The sequence below is a fragment of the Petromyzon marinus genome, chromosome 35 (genome assembly GCF_048934315.1).
Source record: "Petromyzon marinus isolate PM22_M1 ecotype Great Lakes invasive population chromosome 35, UKy_Petmar_22M1.pri1.0, whole genome shotgun sequence".
Taxonomy (NCBI): Eukaryota; Metazoa; Chordata; class Hyperoartia; order Petromyzontiformes; family Petromyzontidae; genus Petromyzon; species Petromyzon marinus.
This window is the reverse complement of record NC_133701.1, coordinates 11,550,884-11,578,373: the sequence shown is the minus strand read 5'-3', so window position 1 is coordinate 11,578,373 and position 27,490 is coordinate 11,550,884. Positions and strand designations below refer to the sequence as shown.

Below are 27,490 nucleotides of genomic sequence, written 5' to 3'. Positions count from 1 at the left end.
GATCAAAGCCAGGGCCATTTCAAAATTGACTTGGTCTTTGTCGAACATTCCCCAAGAAAATGGTGATTGGGCTCGTCCGGGATTTGAACCCGGGACCTCTCGCACCCTAAGCGAGAATCATACCCCTAGACCAACGAGCCACCAGTCTTCAACCAGTGAATAATGCACGAAAATGAGGTTCAATCAACATTTCGGTTATCTCATGAGATGTAACTTTGCTAAGAGATGATGAACATTTTTGCCACAAATAAGTTTTGAAAGTGTTCTTAATACAAGATGTTGGTTGAATATGCAAGGTCATAGACTTGAACGAAAAGCAAAATCATCTTGCTATAACAATAACAATGAAATGGGAACCAATATTTAATGACATTTCTAACTTTACTCACCACACACTCTAACACTGTATTGAGATAAATAAAACTCAGGTCGCAAAAGTCTTCGTGTATTGTCATTATGATTGTCTATTAATCCCAGAAAAATAAAATACCGGGCTTAGAATCCGGATTTTCTTGCATCTAAAGCGAGAACCATACGTCCAGACCAGCAAGCTATCTTTCTGTCCACAAAACGTATAAATAAGAGTACTTGTATTCGAGGCTTCATGTCAAAAGCAGCATGACTTTTGAAGAGTAAACTGAAAGAGAATAGGATAATGAGTCAAGAATTTGCCCAGATTGAATCAGGCAAAAACCCTTTCAATTATGCGATTTCTTGAATTGTTTATTTTACACCAATTTTGATTCTAATCATGCTTTCCTCATTGGTGTCAAGTTATTATGATGATATAAAGGCAATTGCTAATTTATGGATGATCGAAGGAGTCCCTACGCTATGTCATTGATAGCATTGATTGACCATACCTCAGCATGCTGTGCAGTAAAACTTGTGAAGATCAAAGCCAGGGCCATTTCAAAATTGACTTGGTCTTTGTCGACCATTCCCCAGGAAAACGGTAAGTGGGCTCGTCCGGGATTTGAACCCGGGACCTCTCGCACCCTAAGGGAGAATCATACCCCTAGAACAACGAGCCACTCGTCTTCAACCTGTGAGTAATGCATGAAAATGAGGTTCAATCAACATTTCGATCATCTCATGAGATGTAACTTTGCTAAGAGATGATGAACATTTTGTCACAAATAAGTTTTGAAAGTGTTCTTAATACAATATGTTGGTTGAAAATGCATGGTCATAGACTTGTACGAAAAGCAAAATCACTTTGCTATAACATAAACAATGAAATGCGAACCAATATTTAATGACATTTCTAACTTTACTCACCACACACTCTAACACTCTATTGAGATGAATAAAACTCAGGTCGCAAAAGTCTTCGTGTATTGTCATTATGATTGTAAACTCATCCCAGAAAAATAAAAATACCGGGCTTAGAATCCGGAACTTCTTGCATCCAAAGCGAGAACCATACCCTAAGACCAACAAGCTATTTTTCCGTGCACATAACGCATAAATACGAGAACTTGTATTCGAGGCTTCATGTAAAAAGCAGCATGACTTTTGAATATTAAACTGACAGAGAATATGATAATGAGTCAAGAATTTGTCCAGATTGAGTCAGGCAAAAACCTTTTCAATTATGCGATTTCTTGAATTGCTTATTTTACACCAATTTTGATTCTAATCATGCTTTCTTCATTGGTGTCAAGTTATTATGATGATATAAAGGCAATTGCTAATTTATGGATGATCGAAGGAGTCCCTACGCTATGTCATTGATAGCATTGATTGCCCATACCTCAGCATGCTGTGCAGTAAAAGTTGTGAAGATCAAAGCCAGGGCCATTTCAAAATTGACTTGGTCTTTATCGACCGTTCCCCAAGAAAACGGTGATTGGGCTCGTCCGGGATTTGAACCCGGGACCTCTCGCACCCTAAGCGAGAATCATACCCCTAGACCAACGAGCCACTCGTTTTCTCCCAGTGAACAAAGTATGAAAATGAGGTTCAATCAACACTTCGATTATCTCATGAGATGTAACTATGCTAAGAGATGATGAATATTTTTGCCACAAATAAGTTTTGAAAGTGTTCTTAATGCCAGATGTTGGTTGAAAATGCGTGGTTATAGACTTGTACGAAAAGTAACATCACTTTGCTATAACACAAATAATGAAATGGGAACCAATATTTAATGACATTTCTAACTTTACTCACCACATACTCTAACACTCTATTGAGATTACTAAAACTCAGGTCGCAAAAGTGTTCGTGTATTGTCCTTATTATTGTCTATTCATCCCAGAAAAATAAAACTAGCGGGCTTGGAATTCAGAACTTCTTGCATCCAAAGCAAGAACCATATCCCAAGACCAACAAGCTATCTTTCTGTCCACATAACGCATAAATACGAGTACTTGTATTCGACGATTCATATAAAAAGCAGCATGACTTTTGAATAGTAAACTGACATAGAATAGGATAATGAGTCAAGAATTTGTCCAGATTGAGTCAGCAAAAACCCTTTCAATTATGTGATTTCTTGAATTGCTTATTTTACACCAATTTTCATTCTAATCATGCTTTCCTCATTGGTGTCAAGTTGTTATCATGATATAAAGGCAATTGCTAATTTATGGATGAACGAAGGAGTCCCTACGCTATGTCATTGATTGCATTGATTGCCCATACCTCAGCATGCTGTGCAGCATAATTTGAGAAGATCAAAGCCAGGGCCAGTTCAAAATTGACTTGGTCTTTGTCGTCCATTCCCCAAGAAAACGGTGCTGGGGTTCGTCTGGGATTTGAACCCAGAATCTTTTGCACAGGAGCGAGAATCAAAAATCTCTACCAACAAGCCACTCGTCTACAACCATTGAATAATGTATGAAAATGAGGTTAAATCAACACTTAGATTATCTCATGAGATGTAACTTTGCTAAGAGATGATGAACATTTTTGTCACAAATAAGTTTTGAAAGTGTTCTTAATACCAGATGTTGGTTGAAAATGCATGGTTATAGACTTGTACGAAAAGCAATATCACTTTGCTATAACAAAAATAATGAAATTGGAACCAATATTTAATGGCATTTCTAACTTTACTCACCACATACTCTAACACTCTATTGAGATGAATAAAACTCAGGTCGCAAAAGTCTTCGTGTATTGTCCTTATGATTGTCTATTCATCCCAGAAAAATAAAACTACCAGGCTTGGAATCCGGAACTTCTTGCATCCAAAGCGAGAACCATATCCCAAGACCAACAAGCTATCTTTCCGTCCACATAACGAATAAATAAGAGTACTTGTATCCGAGGCTTCATATAAAAAGCAGCATGACTTTTGAATAGTTAACTGACAGAGAATAGGATAATAAGTCAAGAATTTGTCCAGATTGAGTCAGGCAAAAACCCTTTCAATTATGCGATTTCTTGAATTTCTTATATACACCAATTTTGATTCTAATCATGCTTTCCTCATTGGTGTCAAGTTGTTATCATGATATAAAGGCAATTGCTAATTTATGGATGAACGAAGGAGTCCCTACGCTATGTCATTGATAGCATTGATTGCCCATACCTCAGCATGCTGTGCAGCATAAGTTGAGAAGATCAAAGCCAGGGCCAGTTCAAAATTGACTTGTGGTCTTTGTCGACCCTTCCCCAAGAAAAAGGTGATTGGGCTCGTCCGGGATTTGAACCCGGGACCTCTCGCACCCGAAGCGAGAATCATACCCCTAGACCAACGAGCCACTCGTCTTCTCCCAGTGAACAAAGTATGAAAATGAGGTTCAATCAACACTTCGATTATCTCATGAGATGTAACTATGCTAAGAGATGATGAACATTTTTGCCACAAAAAAGTTTTGAAAGTGTTCTTAATGCCAGATGTTGGTTGAAAATGCGTGGTTATAGACTGGTACGAAAAGTAATATCACTTTGCTATAACACAAATAATGAAATGGGAACCAATATTTAATGACATTTCTAACTTTGCTCACCCCATACTTTAACACTCTATTGAGATTACTAAAACTCAGGTCGCAAAAGTCTTCGTGTATTGTCCTTATGATTGTCTATTCATCCCAGAAAAATAAAACTACCGGGCTTGGAATCCAGAACTTCTTGCATCCAAAGCGAGAACCATATCACAAGACCAACAAGCTATCTTTCTGTCCACATAACGCATAAATACGAGTACTTGTATTCGAGGATTCATATAAAAAGCAGCATGACTTTTGAAAAGTAAACTGACAGATAATAGGATGAGTCAAGAATTTGTCCAGATTGAGTCAGCAAAAACCCTTTCAATTATGTGATTTCTTGAATTGCTTATTTTACACCAATTTTCATTCTAATCATGCTTTCCTCATTGGTGTCAAGTTGTTATCATGATATAAAGGCAATTGCTAATTTATGGATGAACGAAGGAGTCCCTACGCTATGTCATTGATTGCATTGATTGCCCATACCTCAGCATGCTGTGCAGCATAAGTTGAGAAGATCAAAGCCAGGGCCAGTTCAAAATTGACTTGGTCTTTGTCGTCCATTCCCCAAGAAAACGGTGCTGGGGTTCGTCTGGGATTTGAACCCAGAATCTTTTGCACAGGAGCGAGAATCAAAAATCTCTACCAACGAGCCACTCGTCTACAACCATTGAATAATGTATGAAAATGAGGTTAAATCAACACTTAGATTATCTCATGAGATGTAACTTTGCTAAGAGATGATGAACATTTTTGTCACAAATAAGTTTTGAAAGTGTTCTTAATACCAGATGTTGGTTGAAAATGCATGGTTATAGACTTGTACGAAAAGCAATATCACTTTGCTATAACAAAAATAATGAAATGGGAACCAATATTTAATGGCATTTCTAACTTTACTCACCACATACTCTAACACTCTATTGAGATGAATAAAACTCAGGTCGCAAAAGTCTTCGTGTATTGTCCTTATGATTGTAAACTCATCCCAGAAAAACAAAACTACCAGGCTTGGATTCCGGAACTTCTTGCATCCAAAGCGAGAACCATATCCCAAGACCAACAAGCTATCTTTCCGTCCACATAACGAATAAATACGAGTACTTGTATCCGAGGCTTCATATAAAAAGCAGCATGACTTTTGAATAGTTAACTGACAGAGAATAGGATAATAAGTCAAGAATTTGTCCAGATTGAGTGAGGCAAAAACCCTTTCAATTATGCGATTTCTTGAATTTCTTATATACACCAATTTTGATTCTAATCATGCTTTCCTCATTGGTGTCAAGTTGTTATCATGATATAAAGGCAATTGCTAATTTATGGATGAACGAAGGAGTCCCTACGCTATGTCATTGATAGCATTGATTGCCCATACCTCAGCATGCTGTGCAGCATAAGTTGAGAAGATCAAAGCCAGGGCCAGTTCAAAATTGACTTGTGGTCTTTGTCGACCATTCCCCAAGAAAATGGTGATTGGGCTCGTCCGGGATTTGAACCCGGGACCTCTCGCACCCTAAGCGAGAATCATACCCCTAGACCAACGAGCCACTCGTCTTCACCCAGTGAATAATGTATGAAAATGAGGTTCAATCAACACTTCGATTATCTCATGAGATGTAACTTTGCTAAGAGATGATGAACATTTTTTGCACAAATAAGTTTTGAAAGTGTTCTTAATGCCAGATGTTGGTTGAAAATGCGTGGTTATAGACTTGTACGAAAAGTAACATCACTTTGCTATAACACAAATAATGAAATGGGAACCAATATTTAATGACATTTCTAACTTTACTCACCACATACTCTAACACTCTATTGAGATTACTAAAACTCAGGTCGCAAAAGTCTTCGTGTATTGTCCTTATTATTGTCTATTCATCCCAGAAAAATAAAACTAGCGGGCTTGGAATTCAGAACTTCTTGCATCCAAAGCGAGAACCATATCCCAAGACCAACAAGCTATCTTTCTGTCCACATAACGCATAAATACGAGTACTTGTATTCGACGATTCATATAAAAAGCAGCATGACTTTTGAATAGTAAACTGACATAGAATAGGATAATGAGTCAAGAATTTGTCCAGATTGAGTCAGCAAAAACCCTTTCAATTATGTGATTTCTTGAATTGCTTATTTTACACCAATTTTCATTCTAATCATGCTTTCCTCATTGGTGTCAAGTTGTTATCATGATATAAAGGCAATTGCTAATTTATGGATGAACGAAGGAGTCCCTACGCTATGTCATTGATCGCATTGATTGCCCATACCTCAGCATGCTGTGCAGCATAATTTGAGAAGATCAAAGCCAGGGCCAGTTCAAAATTGACTTGGTCTTTGTCGTCCATTCCCCAAGAAAACGGTGCTGGGGTTCGTCTGGGATTTGAACCCAGAATCTTTTGCACAGGAGCGAGAATCAAAAATCTCTACCAACAAGCCACTCGTCTACAACCATTGAATAATGTATGAAAATGAGGTTAAATCAACACTTAGATTATCTCATGAGATGTAACTTTGCTAAGAGATGATGAACATTTTTTGCACAAATAAGTTTTGAAAGTGTTCTTAATGCCAGATGTTGGTTGAAAATGCGTGGTTATAGACTTGTACGAAAAGTAACATCACTTTGCTATAACACAAATAATGAAATGGGAACCAATATTTAATGGCATTTCTAACTTTACTCACCACATACTCTAACACTCTATTGAGATGAATAAAACTCAGGTCGCAAAAGTCTTCGTGTATTGTCCTTATGATTGTAAACTCATCCCAGAAAAACAAAACTACCAGGCTTGGATTCCGGAATTTCTTGCATCCAAAGCGAGAACCATATCCCAAGACCAACAAGCTATCTTTCCGTCCACATAACGAATAAATACGAGTACTTGTATCCGAGGCTTCATATAAAAAGCAGCATGACTTTTGAATAGTTAACTGACAGAGAATAGGATAATATGTCAAGAATTTGTCCAGATTGAGTCAGGCAAAAACCCTTTCAATTATGCGATTTCTTGAATTTCTTATATACACCAATTTTGATTCTAATCATGCTTTCTTCATTGGTGTCAAGTTGTTATCATGATATAAAGGCAATTGCTAATTTATGGATGAACGAAGGAGTCCCTACGCTATATCATTGATAGCATTGATTGCCCATACCTCAGCATGCTGTGCAGCATAAGTTGAGAAGATCAAAGCCAGGGCCAGTACAAAATTGACTTGTGGTCTTTGTCGACCATTCCCCAAGAAAATGGTGCTTGGGCTCGTCCGGGATTTGAACCCGGGACCTCTCGCACCCTAAGCGAGAATCATACCCCTAGACCAACGAGCCACTCGTCTTCACCCAGTGAATAATGTATGAAAATGAGGTTCAATCAACACTTCGATTATCTCATGAGATGTAACTTTGCTAAGAGATGATGAACATTTTTTGCACAAATAAGTTTTGAAAGTGTTCTTAATGCCAGATGTTGGTTGAAAATGCGTGGTTATAGACTTGTACGAAAAGTAACATCACTTTGCTATAACACAAATAATGAAATGGGAACCAATATTTAATGACATTTCTAACTTTACTCACCACATACTCTAACACTCTATTGAGATTACTAAAACTCAGGTCGCAAAAGTCTTCGTGTATTGTCCTTATTATTGTCTATTCATCCCAGAAAAATAAAACTAGCGGGCTTGGAATTCAGAACTTCTTGCATCCAAAGCAAGAACCATATCCCAAGACCAACAAGCTATCTTTCTGTCCACATAACGCATAAATACGAGTACTTGTATTCGACGATTCATATAAAAAGCAGCATGACTTTTGAATAGTAAACTGACATAGAATAGGATAATGAGTCAAGAATTTGTCCAGATTGAGTCAGCAAAAACCCTTTCAATTATGTGATTTCTTGAATTGCTTATTTTACACCAATTTTCATTCTAATCATGCTTTCCTCATTGGTGTCAAGTTGTTATCATGATATAAAGGCAATTGCTAATTTATGGATGAACGAAGGAGTCCCTACGCTATGTCATTGATTGCATTGATTGCCCATACCTCAGCATGCTGTGCAGCATAAGTTGAGAAGATCAAAGCCAGGGCCAGTTCAAAATTGACTTGGTCTTTGTCGTCCATTCCCCAAGAAAACGGTGCTGGGGTTCGTCTGGGATTTGAACCCAGAACCTTTTGCACAGGAGCGAGAATCAAAAATCTCTACCAACGAGCCACTCGTCTACAACCATTGAATAATGTATGAAAATGAGGTTAAATCAACACTTAGATTATCTCATGAGATGTAACTTTGCTAAGAGATGATGAACATTTTTGTCACAAATAAGTTTTGAAAGTGTTCTTAATACCAGATGTTGGTTGAAAATGCATGGTTATAGACTTGTACGAAAAGCAATATCACTTTGCTATAACAAAAATAATGAAATGGGAACCAATATTTAATGGCATTTCTAACTTTACTCACCACATACTCTAACACTCTATTGAGATGAATAAAACTCAGGTCGCAAAAGTCTTCGTGTATTGTCCTTATGATTGTAAACTCATCCCAGAAAAACAAAACTACCAGGCTTGGATTCCGGAACTTCTTGCATCCAAAGCGAGAACCATATCCCAAGACCAACAAGCTATCTTTCCGTCCACATAACGAATAAATACGAGTACTTGTATCCGAGGCTTCATATAAAAAGCAGCATGACTTTTGAATAGTTAACTGACAGAGAATAGGATAAGTCAAGAATTTGTCCAGATTGAGTGAGGCAAAAACCCTTTCAATTATGCGATTTCTTGAATTTCTTATATACACCAATTTTGATTCTAATCATGCTTTCCTCATTGGTGTCAAGTTGTTATCATGATATAAAGGCAATTGCTAATTTATGGATGAACGAAGGAGTCCCTACGCTATGTCATTGATAGCATTGATTGCCCATACCTCAGCATGCTGTGCAGCATAAGTTGAGAAGATCAAAGCCAGGGCCAGTTCAAAATTGACTTGTGGTCTTTGTCGACCATTCCCCAAGAAAATGGTGATTGGGCTCGTCCGGGATTTGAACCCGGGACCTCTCGCACCCTAAGCGAGAATCATACCCCTAGACCAACGAGCCACTCGTCTTCACCCAGTGAATAATGTATGAAAATGAGGTTCAATCAACACTTCGATTATCTCATGAGATGTAACTTTGCTAAGAGATGATGAACATTTTTTGCACAAATAAGTTTTGAAAGTGTTCTTAATGCCAGATGTTGGTTGAAAATGCGTGGTTATAGACTTGTACGAAAAGTAACATCACTTTGCTATAACACAAATAATGAAATGGGAACCAATATTTAATGACATTTCTAACTTTACTCACCACATACTCTAACACTCTATTGAGATTACTAAAACTCAGGTCGCAAAAGTCTTCGTGTATTGTCCTTATTATTGTCTATTCATCCCAGAAAAATAAAACTAGCGGGCTTGGAATTCAGAACTTCTTGCATCCAAAGCAAGAACCATATCCCAAGACCAACAAGCTATCTTTCTGTCCACATAACGCATAAATACGAGTACTTGTATTCGACGATTCATATAAAAAGCAGCATGACTTTTGAATAGTAAACTGACATAGAATAGGATAATGAGTCAAGAATTTGTCCAGATTGAGTCAGCAAAAACCCTTTCAATTATGTGATTTCTTGAATTGCTTATTTTACACCAATTTTCATTCTAATCATGCTTTCCTCATTGGTGTCAAGTTGTTATCATGATATAAAGGCAATTGCTAATTTATGGATGAACGAAGGAGTCCCTACGCTATGTCATTGATTGCATTGATTGCCCATACCTCAGCATGCTGTGCAGCATAAGTTGAGAAGATCAAAGCCAGGGCCAGTTCAAAATTGACTTGGTCTTTGTCGTCCATTCCCCAAGAAAACGGTGCTGGGGTTCGTCTGGGATTTGAACCCAGAACCTTTTGCACAGGAGCGAGAATCAAAAATCTCTACCAACGAGCCACTCGTCTACAACCATTGAATAATGTATGAAAATGAGGTTAAATCAACACTTAGATTATCTCATGAGATGTAACTTTGCTAAGAGATGATGAACATTTTTGTCACAAATAAGTTTTGAAAGTGTTCTTAATACCAGATGTTGGTTGAAAATGCATGGTTATAGACTTGTACGAAAAGCAATATCACTTTGCTATAACAAAAATAATGAAATGGGAACCAATATTTAATGGCATTTCTAACTTTACTCACCACAAACTCTAACACTCTATTGAGATGAATAAAACTCAGGTCGCAAAAGTCTTCGTGTATTGTCCTTATGATTGTAAACTCATCCCAGAAAAACAAAACTACCAGGCTTGGATTCCGGAACTTCTTGCATCCAAAGCGAGAACCATATCCCAAGACCAACAAGCTATCTTTCCGTCCACATAACGAATAAATACGAGTACTTGTATCCGAGGCTTCATATAAAAAGCAGCATGACTTTTGAATAGTTAACTGACAGAGAATAGGATAATAAGTCAAGAATTTGTCCAGATTGAGTGAGGCAAAAACCCTTTCAATTATGCGATTTCTTGAATTTCTTATATACACCAATTTTGATTCTAATCATGCTTTCCTCATTGGTGTCAAGTTGTTATCATGATATAAAGGCAATTGCTAATTTATGGATGAACGAAGGAGTCCCTACGCTATGTCATTGATAGCATTGATTGCCCATACCTCAGCATGCTGTGCAGCATAAGTTGAGAAGATCAAAGCCAGGGCCAGTTCAAAATTGACTTGTGGTCTTTGTCGACCATTCCCCAAGAAAATGGTGATTGGGCTCGTCCGGGATTTGAACCCGGGACCTCTCGCACCCTAAGCGAGAATCATACCCCTAGACCAACGAGCCACTCGTCTTCACCCAGTGAATAATGTATGAAAATGAGGTTCAATCAACACTTCGATTATCTCATGAGATGTAACTTTGCTAAGAGATGATGAACATTTTTTGCACAAATAAGTTTTGAAAGTGTTCTTAATGCCAGATGTTGGTTGAAAATGCGTGGTTATAGACTTGTACGAAAAGTAACATCACTTTGCTATAACACAAATAATGAAATGGGAACCAATATTTAATGACATTTCTAACTTTACTCACCACATACTCTAACACTCTATTGAGATTACTAAAACTCAGGTCGCAAAAGTCTTCGTGTATTGTCCTTATTATTGTCTATTCATCCCAGAAAAATAAAACTAGCGGGCTTGGAATTCAGAACTTCTTGCATCCAAAGCGAGAACCATATCCCAAGACCAACAAGCTATCTTTCTGTCCACATAACGCATAAATACGAGTACTTGTATTCGACGATTCATATAAAAAGCAGCATGACTTTTGAATAGTAAACTGACATAGAATAGGATAATGAGTCAAGAATTTGTCCAGATTGAGTCAGCAAAAACCCTTTCAATTATGTGATTTCTTGAATTGCTTATTTTACACCAATTTTCATTCTAATCATGCTTTCCTCATTGGTGTCAAGTTGTTATCATGATATAAAGGCAATTGCTAATTTATGGATGAACGAAGGAGTCCCTACGCTATGTCATTGATTGCATTGATTGCCCATACCTCAGCATGCTGTGCAGCATAATTTGAGAAGATCAAAGCCAGGGCCAGTTCAAAATTGACTTGGTCTTTGTCGTCCATTCCCCAAGAAAACGGTGCTGGGGTTCGTCTGGGATTTGAACCCAGAATCTTTTGCACAGGAGCGAGAATCAAAAATCTCTACCAACAAGCCACTCGTCTACAACCATTGAATAATGTATGAAAATGAGGTTAAATCAACACTTAGATTATCTCATGAGATGTAACTTTGCTAAGAGATGATGAACATTTTTGTCACAAATAAGTTTTGAAAGTGTTCTTAATACCAGATGTTGGTTGAAAATGCATGGTTATAGACTTGTACGAAAAGCAATATCACTTTGCTATAACAAAAATAATGAAATGGGAACCAATATTTAATGGCATTTCTAACTTTACTCACCACATACTCTAACACTCTATTGAGATGAATAAAACTCAGGTCGCAAAAGTCTTCGTGTATTGTCCTTATGATTGTAAACTCATCCCAGAAAAAACAAAACTACCAGGCTTGGATTCCGGAACTTCTTGCATCCAAAGCGAGAACCATATCCCAAGACCAACAAGCTATCTTTCCGTCCACATAACGAATAAATACGAGTACTTGTATCCGAGGCTTCATATAAAAAGCAGCATGACTTTTGAATAGTTAACTGACAGAGAATAGGATAATAAGTCAAGAATTTGTCCAGATTGAGTGAGGCAAAAACCCTTTCAATTATGCGATTTCTTGAATTTCTTATATACACCAATTTTGATTCTAATCATGCTTTCCTCATTGGTGTCAAGTTGTTATCATGATATAAAGGCAATTGCTAATTTATGGATGAACGAAGGAGTCCCTACGCTATGTCATTGATAGCATTGATTGCCCATACCTCAGCATGCTGTGCAGCATAAGTTGAGAAGATCAAAGCCAGGGCCAGTTCAAAATTGACTTGTGGTCTTTGTCGACCATTCCCCAAGAAAATGGTGCTTGGGCTCGTCCGGGATTTGAACCCGGGACCTCTCGCACCCTAAGCGAGAATCATACCCCTATACCAACGAGCCACTCGTCTTCACCCAGTGAATAATGTATGAAAATGAGGTTCAATCAACACTTCGATTATCTCATGAGATGTAACTTTGCTAAGAGATGATGAACATTTTTTGCACAAATAAGTTTTGAAAGTGTTCTTAATGCCAGATGTTGGTTGAAAATGCGTGGTTATAGACTTGTACGAAAAGTAACATCACTTTGCTATAACACAAATAATGAAATGGGAACCAATATTTAATGACATTTCTAACTTTACTCACCACATACTCTAACACTCTATTGAGATTACTAAAACTCAGGTCGCAAAAGTCTTCGTGTATTGTCCTTATTATTGTCTATTCATCCCAGAAAAATAAAACTAGCGGGCTTGGAATTCAGAACTTCTTGCATCCAAAGCAAGAACCATATCCCAAGACCAACAAGCTATCTTTCTGTCCACATAACGCATAAATACGAGTACTTGTATTCGACGATTCATATAAAAAGCAGCATGACTTTTGAATAGTAAACTGACATAGAATAGGATAATGAGTCAAGAATTTGTCCAGATTGAGTCAGCAAAAACCCTTTCAATTATGTGATTTCTTGAATTGCTTATTTTACACCAATTTTCATTCTAATCATGCTTTCCTCATTGGTGTCAAGTTGTTATCATGATATAAAGGCAATTGCTAATTTATGGATGAACGAAGGAGTCCCTACGCTATGTCATTGATTGCATTGATTGCCCATACCTCAGCATGCTGTGCAGCATAATTTGAGAAGATCAAAGCCAGGGCCAGTTCAAAATTGACTTGGTCTTTGTCGTCCATTCCCCAAGAAAACGGTGCTGGGGTTCGTCTGGGATTTGAACCCAGAATCTTTTGCACAGGAGCGAGAATCAAAAATCTCTACCAACAAGCCACTCGTCTACAACCATTGAATAATGTATGAAAATGAGGTTAAATCAACACTTAGATTATCTCATGAGATGTAACTTTGCTAAGAGATGATGAACATTTTTGTCACAAATAAGTTTTGAAAGTGTTCTTAATACCAGATGTTGGTTGAAAATGCATGGTTATAGACTTGTACGAAAAGCAATATCACTTTGCTATAACAAAAATAATGAAATGGGAACCAATATTTAATGGCATTTCTAACTTTACTCACCACATACTCTAACACTCTATTGAGATGAATAAAACTCAGGTCGCAAAAGTCTTCGTGTATTGTCCTTATGATTGTCTATTCATCCCAGAAAAATAAAACTACCAGGCTTGGAATCCGGAACTTCTTGCATCCAAAGCGAGAACCATATCCCAAGACCAACAAGCTATCTTTCCGTCCACATAACGAATAAATAAGAGTACTTGTATCCGAGGCTTCATATAAAAAGCAGCATGACTTTTGAATAGTTAACTGACAGAGAATAGGATAATAAGTCAAGAATTTGTCCAGATTGAGTCAGGCAAAAACCCTTTCAATTATGCGATTTCTTGAATTTCTTATATACACCAATTTTGATTCTAATCATGCTTTCCTCATTGGTGTCAAGTTGTTATCATGATATAAAGGCAATTGCTAATTTATGGATGAACGAAGGAGTCCCTACGCTATGTCATTGATAGCATTGATTGCCCATACCTCAGCATGCTGTGCAGCATAAGTTGAGAAGATCAAAGCCAGGGCCAGTTCAAAATTGACTTGTGGTCTGTGTCGACCATTCCCCAAGAAAATGTTGATTGGGCTCGTCCGGGATTTGAACCCGGGACCTCTCGCACCCTAAGCGAGAATCATACCCCTAGACCAACGAGCCACTCGGCTTCACCCTGTGAATAATGTATGAAAATGAGGTTCAATCAACACTTCGATTATCTCATGAGATGTAACTTTGCTAAGAGATGATGAACATTTTTTGCACAAATAAGTTTTGAAAGTGTTCTTAATGCCAGATGTTGGTTGAAAATGCGTGGTTATAGACTTGTACGAAAAGTAATATCACTTTGCTATAACACAAATAATGAAATGGGAACCAATATTTAATGACATTTCTAACTTTACTCACCACATACTCTAACACTCTATTGAGATTACTAAAACTCAGGTCGCAAAAGTCTTCGTGTATTGTCCTTATTATTGTCTATTCATCCCAGAAAAATAAAACTACCGGGCTTGGAATCCAGAACTTCTTGCATCCAAAGCGAGAACCATATCCCAAGACCAACAAGCTATATTTCTGTCCACATAACGCATAAATACGAGTACTTGTATTCGACGATTCATATTAAAAGCAGCATGACTTTTTAATAGTAAACTGACATAGAATAGGATAATGAGTCAAGAATTTGTCCAGATTGAGTCAGCAAAAACCCTTTCAATTATGTGATTTCTTGAATTGCTTATTTTACACCAATTTTAATTCTAATCATGCTTTCCTCATTGGTGTCAAGTTATTATGATGATATAAAGGCAATTGCTAATGTATGGATGAACGAAGGAGTCCCTACGCTATGTCATTGATAGCATTGATTGCCCATACCTCAGCATGCTGTGCAGCGTAAGTTGAGAAGATCAAAGCCAGGGCCAGTTCAAAATTGACTTGGTCTTTGTCGTCCATTCCCCAAGAAAACGGTGCTGGGGTTCGTCTGGGATTTGAACCCAGAACCTTTTGCACAGGAGCGAGAATCAAACCTCTCTACCAACGAGCCACTCGTCTACAACCATTGAATAATGTATGAAAATGAGGTTAAATCAACACTTAGATTATCTCATGAGATGTAACTTTGCTAAGAGATGATGAACATGTTTTGCACAAATAAGTTTTGAAAGTGTTCTTAATACCAGATGTTGGTTGAAAATGCATGGTTATAGACTTGTACGAAAAGCAATATCACTTTGCTATAACAAAAATAATGAAATGGGAACCAATATTTAAAGGCATTTCTAACTTTACTCACCACATACTCTAACACTCTATTGAGATGAATAAAACTCAGGTCGCAAAAGTCTTCGTGTATTGTCCTTATGATTGTCTATTCATCCCAGAAAAATAAAACTACCAGGCTTGGAATCCGGAACTTCTTGCATCCAAAGCGAGAACGATATCCCAAGACCAACAAGCTATCTTTCCGTCCACATAACGAATAAATACGAGTACTTGTATCCGAGGCTTCATATAAAAAGCAGCATTACTTTTGAATAGTTAACTGACAGAGAATAGGATAATAAGTCAAGAATTTGTCCAGATTGAGTCAGGCAAAAACCCTTTCAATTATGCGATTTCTTGAATTTCTTATATACACCAATTTTGATTCTAATCATGCTTTCCTCATTGGTGTCAAGTTGTTATCATGATATAAAGGCAATTGCTAATTTATGGATGAACGAAGGAGTCCCTACGCTATGTCATTGATAGCATTGATTGCCCATACCTCAGCATGCTGTGCAGCATAAGTTGAGAAGATCAAAGCCAGGGCCAGTTCAAAATTGACTTGTGGTCTTTGTCGACCATTCCCCAAGAAAATGGTGATTGGGCTCGTCCGGGATTTGAACCCGGGACCTCTCGCACCCTAAGCGAGAATCATACCCCTAGACCAACGAGCCACTCGTCTTCACCCAGTGAATAATGTATGAAAATGAGGTTCAATCAACACTTCGATTATCTCATGAGATGTAACTTTGCTAAGAGATGATGAACATTTTTTGCACAAATAAGTTTTGAAAGTGTTCTTAATGCCAGATGTTGGTTGAAAATGCGTGGTTATAGACTTGTACGAAAAGTAACATCACTTTGCTATAACACAAATAATGAAATGGGAACCAATATTTAATGACATTTCTAACTTTACTCACCACATACTCTAACACTCTATTGAGATTACTAAAACTCAGGTCGCAAAAGTCTTCGTGTATTGTCCTTATTATTGTCTATTCATCCCAGAAAAATAAAACTAGCGGGCTTGGAATTCAGAACTTCTTGCATCCAAAGCGAGAACCATATCCCAAGACCAACAAGCTATCTTTCTGTCCACATAACGCATAAATACGAGTACTTGTATTCGACGATTCATATAAAAAGCAGCATGACTTTTGAATAGTAAACTGACATAGAATAGGATAATGAGTCAAGAATTTGTCCAGATTGAGTCAGCAAAAACCCTTTCAATTATGTGATTTCTTGAATTGCTTATTTTACACCAATTTTCATTCTAATCATGCTTTCCTCATTGGTGTCAAGTTGTTATCATGATATAAAGGCAATTGCTAATTTATGGATGAACGAAGGAGTCCCTACGCTATGTCATTGATTGCATTGATTGCCCATACCTCAGCATGCTGTGCAGCATAATTTGAGAAGATCAAAGCCAGGGCCAGTTCAAAATTGACTTGGTCTTTGTCGTCCATTCCCCAAGAAAACGGTGCTGGGGTTCGTCTGGGATTTGAACCCAGAATCTTTTGCACAGGAGCGAGAATCAAAAATCTCTACCAACAAGCCACTCGTCTACAACCATTGAATAATGTATGAAAATGAGGTTAAATCAACACTTAGATTATCTCATGAGATGTAACTTTGCTAAGAGATGATGAACATTTTTGTCACAAATAAGTTTTGAAAGTGTTCTTAATACCAGATGTTGGTTGAAAATGCATGGTTATAGACTTGTACGAAAAGCAATATCACTTTGCTATAACAAAAATAATGAAATGGGAACCAATATTTAATGGCATTTCTAACTTTACTCACCACATACTCTAACACTCTATTGAGATGAATAAAACTCAGGTCGCAAAAGTCTTCGTGTATTGTCCTTATGATTGTAAACTCATCCCAGAAAAAACAAAACTACCAGGCTTGGATTCCGGAACTTCTTGCATCCAAAGCGAGAACCATATCCCAAGACCAACAAGCTATCTTTCCGTCCACATAACGAATAAATACGAGTACTTGTATCCGAGGCTTCATATAAAAAGCAGCATGACTTTTGAATAGTTAACTGACAGAGAATAGGATAATAAGTCAAGAATTTGTCCAGATTGAGTGAGGCAAAAACCCTTTCAATTATGCGATTTCTTGAATTTCTTATATACACCAATTTTGATTCTAATCATGCTTTCCTCATTGGTGTCAAGTTGTTATCATGATATAAAGGCAATTGCTAATTTATGGATGAACGAAGGAGTCCCTACGCTATGTCATTGATAGCATTGATTGCCCATACCTCAGCATGCTGTGCAGCATAAGTTGAGAAGATCAAAGCCAGGGCCAGTTCAAAATTGACTTGTGGTCTTTGTCGACCATTCCCCAAGAAAATGGTGCTTGGGCTCGTCCGGGATTTGAACCCGGGACCTCTCGCACCCTAAGCGAGAATCATACCCCTATACCAACGAGCCACTCGTCTTCACCCAGTGAATAATGTATGAAAATGAGGTTCAATCAACACTTCGATTATCTCATGAGATGTAACTTTGCTAAGAGATGATGAACATTTTTTGCACAAATAAGTTTTGAAAGTGTTCTTAATGCCAGATGTTGGTTGAAAATGCGTGGTTATAGACTTGTACGAAAAGTAACATCACTTTGCTATAACACAAATAATGAAATGGGAACCAATATTTAATGACATTTCTAACTTTACTCACCACATACTCTAACACTCTATTGAGATTACTAAAACTCAGGTCGCAAAAGTCTTCGTGTATTGTCCTTATTATTGTCTATTCATCCCAGAAAAATAAAACTAGCGGGCTTGGAATTCAGAACTTCTTGCATCCAAAGCAAGAACCATATCCCAAGACCAACAAGCTATCTTTCTGTCCACATAACGCATAAATACGAGTACTTGTATTCGACGATTCATATAAAAAGCAGCATGACTTTTGAATAGTAAACTGACATAGAATAGGATAATGAGTCAAGAATTTGTCCAGATTGAGTCAGCAAAAACCCTTTCAATTATGTGATTTCTTGAATTGCTTATTTTACACCAATTTTCATTCTAATCATGCTTTCCTCATTGGTGTCAAGTTGTTATCATGATATAAAGGCAATTGCTAATTTATGGATGAACGAAGGAGTCCCTACGCTATGTCATTGATTGCATTGATTGCCCATACCTCAGCATGCTGTGCAGCATAATTTGAGAAGATCAAAGCCAGGGCCAGTTCAAAATTGACTTGGTCTTTGTCGTCCATTCCTCAAGAAAACGGTGCTGGGGTTCGTCTGGGATTTGAACCCAGAATCTTTTGCACAGGAGCGAGAATCAAAAATCTCTACCAACAAGCCACTCGTCTACAACCATTGAATAATGTATGAAAATGAGGTTAAATCAACACTTAGATTATCTCATGAGATGTAACTTTGCTAAGAGATGATGAACATTTTTGTCACAAATAAGTTTTGAAAGTGTTCTTAATACCAGATGTTGGTTGAAAATGCATGGTTATAGACTTGTACGAAAAGCAATATCACTTTGCTATAACAAAAATAATGAAATGGGAACCAATATTTAATGGCATTTCTAACTTTACTCACCACATACTCTAACACTCTATTGAGATGAATAAAACTCAGGTCGCAAAAGTCTTCGTGTATTGTCCTTATGATTGTAAACTCATCCCAGAAAAAACAAAACTACCAGGCTTGGATTCCGGAACTTCTTGCATCCAAAGCGAGAACCATATCCCAAGACCAACAAGCTATCTTTCCGTCCACATAACGAATAAATACGAGTACTTGTATCCGAGGCTTCATATAAAAAGCAGCATGACTTTTGAATAGTTAACTGACAGAGAATAGGATAATAAGTCAAGAATTTGTCCAGATTGAGTCAGGCAAAAACCCTTTCAATTATGCGATTTCTTGAATTTCTTATATACACCAATTTTGATTCTAATCATGCTTTCCTCATTGGTGTCAAGTTGTTATCATGATATAAAGGCAATTGCTAATTTATGGATGAACGAAGGAGTCCCTACGCTATGTCATTGATAGCATTGATTGCCCATACCTCAGCATGCTGTGCAGCATAAGTTGAGAAGATCAAAGCCAGGGCCAGTTCAAAATTGACTTGTGGTCTTTGTCGACCATTCCCCAAGAAAATGTTGATTGGGCTCGTCCGGGATTTGAACCCGGGACCTCTCGCACCCTAAGCGAGAATCATACCCCTAGACCAACGAGCCACTCGGCTTCACCCTGTGAATAATGTATGAAAATGAGGTTCAATCAACACTTCGATTATCTCATGAGATGTAACTTTGCTAAGAGATGATGAACATTTTTTGCACAAATAAGTTTTGAAAGTGTTCTTAATGCCAGATGTTGGTTGAAAATGCGTGGTTATAGACTTGTACGAAAAGTAATATCACTTTGCTATAACACAAATAATGAAATCGGAACCAATATTTAATGACATTTCTAACTTTACTCACCACATACTCTAACACTCTATTGAGATTACTAAAACTCAGGTCGCAAAAGTCTTCGTGTATTGTCCTTATTATTGTCTATTCATCCCAGAAAAATAAAACTACCGGGCTTGGAATCCAGAACTTCTTGCATCCAAAGCGAGAACCATATCCCAAGACCAACAAGCTATATTTCTGTCCACATAACGCATAAATACGAGTACTTGTATTCGACGATTCATATTAAAAGCAGCATGACTTTTTAATAGTAAACTGACATAGAATAGGATAATGAGTCAAGAATTTGTCCAGATTGAGTCAGCAAAAACCCTTTCAATTATGTGATTTCTTGAATTGCTTATTTTACACCAATTTTCATTCTAATCATGCTTTCCTCATTGGTGTCAAGTTGTTATCATGATATAAAGGCAATTGCTAATGTATGGATGAACGAAGGAGTCCCTACGCTATGTCATTGATAGCATTGATTGCCCATACCTCAGCATGCTGTGCAGCGTAAGTTGAGAAGATCAAAGCCAGGGCCAGTTCAAAATTGACTTGGTCTTTGTCGTCCATTCCCCAAGAAAACGGTGCTGGGGTTCGTCTGGGATTTGAACCCAGAACCTTTTGCACAGGAGCGAGAATCAAACCTCTCTACCAACGAGCCACTCGTCTACAACCATTGAATAATGTATGAAAATGAGGTTAAATCAACACTTAGATTATCTCATGAGATGTAACTTTGCTAAGAGATGATGAACATGTTTTGCACAAATAAGTTTTGAAAGTGTTCTTAATACCAGATGTTGGTTGAAAATGCATGGTTATAGACTTGTACGAAAAGCAATATCACTTTGCTATAACAAAAATAATGAAATGGGAACCAATATTTAAAGGCATTTCTAACTTTACTCACCACATACTCTAACACTCTATTGAGATGAATAAAACTCAGGTCGCAAAAGTCTTCGTGTATTGTCCTTATGATTGTCTATTCATCCCAGAAAAATAAAACTACCAGGCTTGGAATCCGGAACTTCTTGCATCCAAAGCGAGAACGATATCCCAAGACCAACAAGCTATCTTTCCGTCCACATAACGAATAAATACGAGTACTTGTATCCGAGGCTTCATATAAAAAGCAGCATTACTTTTGAATAGTTAACTGACAGAGAATAGGATAATAAGTCAAGAATTTGTCCAGATTGAGTCAGGCAAAAACCCTTTCAATTATGCGATTTCTGGAATTTCTTATATACACCAATTTTGATTCTAATCATGCTTTCCTCATTGGTGTCAAGTTGTTATCATGATATAAAGGCAATTGCTAATTTATGGATGAACGAAGGAGTCCCTACGCTATGTCATTGATAGCATTGATTGCCCATACCTCAGCATGCTGTGCAGCATAAGTTGAGAAGATCAAAGCCAGGGCCAGTTCAAAATTGACTTGTGGTCTTTGTCGACCATTCCCCAAGAAAATGTTGATTGGGCTCGTCCGGGATTTGAACCCGGGACCTCTCGCACCCTAAGCGAGAATCATACCCCTAGACCAACGAGCCACTCGTCTTCACCCTGTGAATAATGTATGAAAATGAGGTTCAATCAACACTTCGATTATCTCATGAGATGTAACTTTGCTAAGAGATGATGAACATTTTTTGCACAAATAAATTTTGAAAGTGTTCTTAATGCCAGATGTTGGTTGAAAATGCGTGGTTATAGACTTGTACGAAAAGTAATATCACTTTGCTATAACACAAATAATGAAATGGGAATCAATATTTAATGACATTTCTAACTTTACTCACCACATACTCTAACACTCTATTGAGATTACTAAAACTCAGGTCGCAAAAGTCTTCGTGTATTGTCCTTATTATTGTCTATTCATCCCAGAAAAATAAAACTACCGGGCTTGGAATCCAGAACTTCTTGCATCCAAAGCGAGAACCATATCCCAAGACCAACAAGCTATATTTCTGTCCACATAACGCATAAATACGAGTACTTGTATTCGACGATTCATATTAAAAGCAGCATGACTTTTTAATAGTAAACTGACATAGAATAGGATAATGAGTCAAGAATTTGTCCAGATTGAGTCAGCAAAAACCCTTTCAATTATGTGATTTCTTGAATTGCTTATTTTACACCAATTTTCATTCTAATCATGCTTTCCTCATTGGTGTCAAGTTATTATGATGATATAAAGGCAATTGCTAATGTATGGATGAACGAAGGAGTCCCTACGCTATGTCATTGATAGCATTGATTGCCCATACCTCAGCATGCTGTGCAGCGTAAGTTGAGAAGATCAAAGCCAGGGCCAGTTCAAAATTGACTTGGTCTTTGTCGTCCATTCCCCAAGAAAACGGTGCTGGGGTTCGTCTGGGATTTGAACCCAGAACCTTTTGCACAGGAGCGAGAATCAAACCTCTCTACCAACGAGCCACTCTTCTACAACCATTGAATAATGTATGAAAATGAGGTTAAATCAACACTTAGATTATCTCATGAGATGTAACTTTGCTAAGAGATGATGAACATGTTTTGCACAAATAAGTTTTGAAAGTGTTCTTAATACCAGATGTTGGTTGAAAATGCATGGTTATAGACTTGTACGAAAAGCAATATCACTTTGCTATAACAAAAATAATGAAATGGGAACCAATATTTAATGGCATTTCTAACGTTACTCACCACATACTCTAACACTCTATTGAGATGAATAAAACTCAGGTCGCAAAAGTCTTCGTGTATTGTCCTTATGATTGTCTATTCATCCCAGAAAAATAAAACTACCAGGCTTGGAATCCGGAACTTCTTGCATCCAAAGCGAGAACCATATCCCAAGACCAACAAGCTATCTTTCCGTCCACATAACGAATAAATACGAGTACTTGTATCCGAGGCTTCATATAAAAAGCAGCATGACTTTTGAATAGTTAACTGACAGATAATAGGATAATAAGTCAAGAATTTGTCCAGATTGAGTCAGGCAAAAACCCTTTCAGTTATGCGATTTCTTGAATTTCTTATATACACCAATTTTGATTCTAATCATGCTTTCCTCATTGGTGTCAAGTTGTTATCATGATATAAAGGCAATTGCTAATTTATGGATGAACGAAGGAGTCCCTACGCTATGTCATTGATAGCATTGATTGCCCATACCTCAGCATGCTGTGCAGCATAAGTTGAGAAGATCAAAGCCAGGGCCAGTTCAAAATTGACTTGTGGTCTTTGTCGACCATTCCCCAAGAAAATGGTGATTGGGCTCGTCCGGGATTTGAACCCGGGACCTCTCGCACCCGAAGCGAGAATCATACCCCTAGTTTTGAAAGTGTTCTTAATGCCAGATGTTGGTTGAAAATGCGTGGTTATAGACTTGTACGAAAAGTAATATCACTTTGCTATAACACAAATAATGAAATGGGAACCAATATTTAATGACATTTCTAACTTTACTCACCACATACTCTAACACTCTATTGAGATTACTAAAACTCAGGTCGCAAAAGTCTTCGTGTATTGTCCTTATTATTGTCTATTCATCCCAGAAAAATAAAACTACCAGGCTTGGAATCCAGAACTTCTTGCATCCAAAGCGAGAACCATATCCCAAGACCAACAAGCTATCTTTCTGTCCACATAACGCATAAATACGAGTACTTGTATTCGACGATTCATATTAAAAGCAGCATGACTTTTGAATAGTAAACTGACATAGAATAGGATAATGAGTCAAGAATTTGTCCAGATTGAGTCAGCAAAAACCCTTTCAATTATGTGATTTCTTGAATTGCTTATTTTACACCAATTTTCATTCTAATCATGCTTTCCTCATTGGTGTCAAGTTATTATGATGATATAAAGGCAATTGCTAATGTATGGATGAACGAAGGAGTCCCTACGCTATGTCATTGATAGCATTGATTGCCCATACCTCAGCATGCTGTGCAGCGTAAGTTGAGAAGATCAAAGCCAGGGCCAGTTCAAAATTGACTTGGTCTTTGTCGTCCATTCCCCAAGAAAACGGTGCTGGGGTTCGTCTGGGATTTGAACCCAGAACCTTTTGCACAGGAGCGAGAATCAAACCTCTCTACCAACGAGCCACTCGTCTACAACCATTGAATAATGTATGAAAATGAGGTTAAATCAACACTTAGATTATCTCATGAGATGTAACTTTGCTAAGAGATGATGAACATGTTTTGCACAAATAAGTTTTGAAAGTGTTCTTAATACCAGATGTTGGTTGAAAATGCATGGTTATAGACTTGTACGAAAAGCAATATCACTTTGCTATAACAAAAATAATGAAATGGGAACCAATATTTAATGGCATTTCTAACTTTACTCACCACATACTCTAACACTCTATTGAGATGAATAAAACTCAGGTCGCAAAAGTCTTCGTGGATTGTCCTTATGATTGTCTATTCATCCCAGAAAAATAAAACTACCAGGCTTGGAATCCGGAACTTCTTGCATCCAAAGCGAGAACCATATCCCAAGACCAACAAGCTATCTTTCCGTCCACATAACGAATAAATACGAGTACTTGTATCCGAGGCTTCATATAAAAAGCAGCATGACTTTTGAATAGTTAACTGACAGATAATAGGATAATAAGTCAAGAATTTGTCCAGATTGAGTCAGGCAAAAACCCTTTCAATTATGCGATTTCTTGAATTTCTTATATACGCCAATTTTGATTCTAATCATGCTTTCCTCATTGGTGTCAAGTTGTTATCATGATATAAAGGCAATTGCTAATTTATGGATGAACGAAGGAGTCCCTACGCTATGTCATTGATAGCATTGATTGCCCATACCTCAGCATGCTGTGCAGCATAAGTTGAGAAGATCAAAGCCAGTTCAAAATTGACTTGTGGTCTTTGTCGACCATTCCCCAAGAAAATGGTGATTGGGCTCGTCCGGGATTTGAACCCGGGACCTCTCGCACCCTAAGTGAGAATCATACCCCTAGACCAACGAGCCACTCGTCTTCACCCTGTGAATAATGTATGAAAATGAGGTTCAATCAACACTTCGATTATCTCATGAGATGTAACTTTGCTAAGAGATGATGAACATTTTTTGCACAAATAAGTTTTGAAAGTGTTCCTAATGCCAGATGTTGGTTGAAAATGCGTGGTTATAGACTTGTACGAAAAGTAATATCACTTTGCTATAACACAAATAATGAAATGGGAACCAATATTTAATGGCATTTCTAACTTTACTCACCACATACTCTAACACTCTATTGAGATGAATAAAACTCAGGTCGCAAAAGTCTTCGTGTATTGTCCTTATGATTGTCTATTCATCCCAGAAAAATAAAACTACCAGGCTTGGAATCCGGAACTTCTTGCATCCAAAGCGAGAACCATATCCCAAGACCAACAAGCTATCTTTCCGTCCACATAACGAATAAATACGAGTACTTGTATCCGAGGCTTCATATAAAAAGCAGCATGACTTTTGAATAGTTAACTGACAGATAATAGGATAATAAGTCAAGAATTTGTCCAGATTGAGTCAGGCAAAAACCCTTTCAATTATGCGATTTCTTGAATTTCTTATATACACCAATTTTGATTCTAATCATGCTTTCCTCATTGGTGTCAAGTTGTTATCATGATATAAAGGCAATTGCTAATTTATGGATGAACGAAGGAGTCCCTACGCTATGTCATTGATAGCATTGATTGCCCATACCTCAGCATGCTGTGCAGCATAAGTTGAGAAGATCAAAGCCAGGGCCAGTTCAAAATTGACTTGTGGTCTTTGTCGACCATTCCCCAAGAAAATGGTGATTGGGCTCGTCCGGGATTTGAACCCGGGACCTCTCGCACCCTAAGCGAGAATCATACCCCTAGACCAACGAGCCACTCGTCTTCACCCTGTGAATAATGTATGAAAATGAGGTTCAATCAACACTTCGATTATCTCATGAGATGTAACTTTGCTAAGAGATGATGAACATTTTTTGCACAAATAAGTTTTGAAAGTGTTCCTAATGCCAGATGTTGGTTGAAAATGCGTGGTTATAGACTTGTACGAAAAGTAATATCACTTTGCTATAACACAAATAATGAAATGGGAACCAATATTTAATGGCATTTCTAACTTTACTCACCACATACTCTAACACTCTATTGAGATGAATAAAACTCAGGTCGCAAAAGTCTTCGTGTATTGTCCTTATGATTGTCTATTCATCCCAGAAAAATAAAACTACCAGGCTTGGAATCCGGAACTTCTTGCATCCAAAGCGAGAACCATATCCCAAGACCAACAAGCTATCTTTCCGTCCACATAACGAATAAATACGAGTACTTGTATCCGAGGCTTCATATAAAAAGCAGCATGACTTTTGAATAGTTAACTGACAGATAATAGGATAATAAGTCAAGAATTTGTCGAGATTGAGTCAGGCAAAAACCCTTTCAATTATGCGATTTCTTGAATTTCTTATATACACCAATTTTGATTCTAATCATGCTTTCCTCATTGGTGTCAAGTTGTTATCATGATATAAAGGCAATTGCTAATTTATGGATGAACGAAGGAGTCCCTACGCTATGTCATTGATAGCATTGATTGCCCATACCTCAGCATGCTGTGCAGCATAAGTTGAGAAGATCAAAGCCAGTTCAAAATTGACTTGTGGTCTTTGTCGACCATTCCCCAAGAAAATGGTGATTGGGCTCGTCCGGGATTTGAACCCGGGACCTCTCGCACCCTAAGTGAGAATCATACCCCTAGACCAACGAGCCACTCGTCTTCACCCTGTGAATAATGTATGAAAATGAGGTTCAATCAACACTTCGATTATCTCATGAGATGTAACTTTGCTAAGAGATGATGAACATTTTTTGCACAAATAAGTTTTGAAAGTGTTCCTAATGCCAGATGTTGGTTGAAAATGCGTGGTTATAGACTTGTACGAAAAGTAATATCACTTTGCTATAACACAAATAATGAAATGGGAACCAATATTTAATGGCATTTCTAACTTTACTCACCACATACTCTAACACTCTATTGAGATGAATAAAACTCAGGTCGCAAAAGTCTTCGTGTATTGTCCTTATGATTGTCTATTCATCCCAGAAAAATAAAACTACCAGGCTTGGAATCCGGAACTTCTTGCATCCAAAGCGAGAACCATATCCCAAGACCAACAAGCTATCTTTCCGTCCACATAACGAATAAATACGAGTACTTGTATCCGAGGCTTCATATAAAAAGCAGCATGACTTTTGAATAGTTAACTGACAGATAATAGGATAATAAGTCAAGAATTTGTCCAGATTGAGTCAGGCAAAAACCCTTTCAATTATGCGATTTCTTGATTTTCTTATATACACCAATTTTGATTCTAATCATGCTTTCCTCATTGGTGTCAAGTTGTTATCATGATATAAAGGCAATTGCTAATTTATGGATGAACGAAG

The 27,490-nt window shown here is 37.5% G+C and overlaps 16 non-coding genes across 16 annotated transcripts; all 16 read right to left on the bottom strand.

Moving 5' to 3' along the window:
- Positions 1 to 68: 68 nt before the first annotated feature.
- Positions 69 to 140, bottom strand: TRNAP-AGG (transfer RNA proline (anticodon AGG)). Its single transcript has one exon. It is a non-coding gene; the product is annotated as a tRNA-Pro (tRNA).
- Positions 141 to 1,854: 1,714 nt separating this feature from the next.
- On the bottom strand, positions 1,855 to 1,926 carry TRNAP-AGG (transfer RNA proline (anticodon AGG)). Its single transcript has one exon. It is a non-coding gene; the product is annotated as a tRNA-Pro (tRNA).
- Positions 1,927 to 3,641: 1,715 nt separating this feature from the next.
- Positions 3,642 to 3,713, bottom strand: TRNAP-CGG (transfer RNA proline (anticodon CGG)). The gene has a single exon. It is a non-coding gene; the product is annotated as a tRNA-Pro (tRNA).
- A 1,712-nt stretch (positions 3,714 to 5,425) lies between these two features.
- Positions 5,426 to 5,497, bottom strand: TRNAP-AGG (transfer RNA proline (anticodon AGG)). Its single transcript has one exon. It is a non-coding gene; the product is annotated as a tRNA-Pro (tRNA).
- A 1,715-nt stretch (positions 5,498 to 7,212) lies between these two features.
- TRNAP-AGG (transfer RNA proline (anticodon AGG)) lies at positions 7,213 to 7,284 on the bottom strand. Its single transcript has one exon. It is a non-coding gene; the product is annotated as a tRNA-Pro (tRNA).
- Positions 7,285 to 8,996: 1,712 nt separating this feature from the next.
- On the bottom strand, positions 8,997 to 9,068 carry TRNAP-AGG (transfer RNA proline (anticodon AGG)). The gene has a single exon. It is a non-coding gene; the product is annotated as a tRNA-Pro (tRNA).
- A 1,715-nt stretch (positions 9,069 to 10,783) lies between these two features.
- On the bottom strand, positions 10,784 to 10,855 carry TRNAP-AGG (transfer RNA proline (anticodon AGG)). The gene has a single exon. It is a non-coding gene; the product is annotated as a tRNA-Pro (tRNA).
- A 1,716-nt stretch (positions 10,856 to 12,571) lies between these two features.
- TRNAP-AGG (transfer RNA proline (anticodon AGG)) lies at positions 12,572 to 12,643 on the bottom strand. The gene has a single exon. It is a non-coding gene; the product is annotated as a tRNA-Pro (tRNA).
- Positions 12,644 to 14,358: 1,715 nt separating this feature from the next.
- On the bottom strand, positions 14,359 to 14,430 carry TRNAP-AGG (transfer RNA proline (anticodon AGG)). The gene has a single exon. It is a non-coding gene; the product is annotated as a tRNA-Pro (tRNA).
- Positions 14,431 to 16,145: 1,715 nt separating this feature from the next.
- TRNAP-AGG (transfer RNA proline (anticodon AGG)) lies at positions 16,146 to 16,217 on the bottom strand. Its single transcript has one exon. It is a non-coding gene; the product is annotated as a tRNA-Pro (tRNA).
- Positions 16,218 to 17,933: 1,716 nt separating this feature from the next.
- TRNAP-AGG (transfer RNA proline (anticodon AGG)) lies at positions 17,934 to 18,005 on the bottom strand. The gene has a single exon. It is a non-coding gene; the product is annotated as a tRNA-Pro (tRNA).
- A 1,716-nt stretch (positions 18,006 to 19,721) lies between these two features.
- On the bottom strand, positions 19,722 to 19,793 carry TRNAP-AGG (transfer RNA proline (anticodon AGG)). Its single transcript has one exon. It is a non-coding gene; the product is annotated as a tRNA-Pro (tRNA).
- Positions 19,794 to 21,508: 1,715 nt separating this feature from the next.
- On the bottom strand, positions 21,509 to 21,580 carry TRNAP-AGG (transfer RNA proline (anticodon AGG)). Its single transcript has one exon. It is a non-coding gene; the product is annotated as a tRNA-Pro (tRNA).
- A 3,373-nt stretch (positions 21,581 to 24,953) lies between these two features.
- On the bottom strand, positions 24,954 to 25,025 carry TRNAP-AGG (transfer RNA proline (anticodon AGG)). Its single transcript has one exon. It is a non-coding gene; the product is annotated as a tRNA-Pro (tRNA).
- An 823-nt stretch (positions 25,026 to 25,848) lies between these two features.
- Positions 25,849 to 25,920, bottom strand: TRNAP-AGG (transfer RNA proline (anticodon AGG)). The gene has a single exon. It is a non-coding gene; the product is annotated as a tRNA-Pro (tRNA).
- Positions 25,921 to 26,737: 817 nt separating this feature from the next.
- Positions 26,738 to 26,809, bottom strand: TRNAP-AGG (transfer RNA proline (anticodon AGG)). The gene has a single exon. It is a non-coding gene; the product is annotated as a tRNA-Pro (tRNA).
- Positions 26,810 to 27,490: the final 681 nt, after the last annotated feature.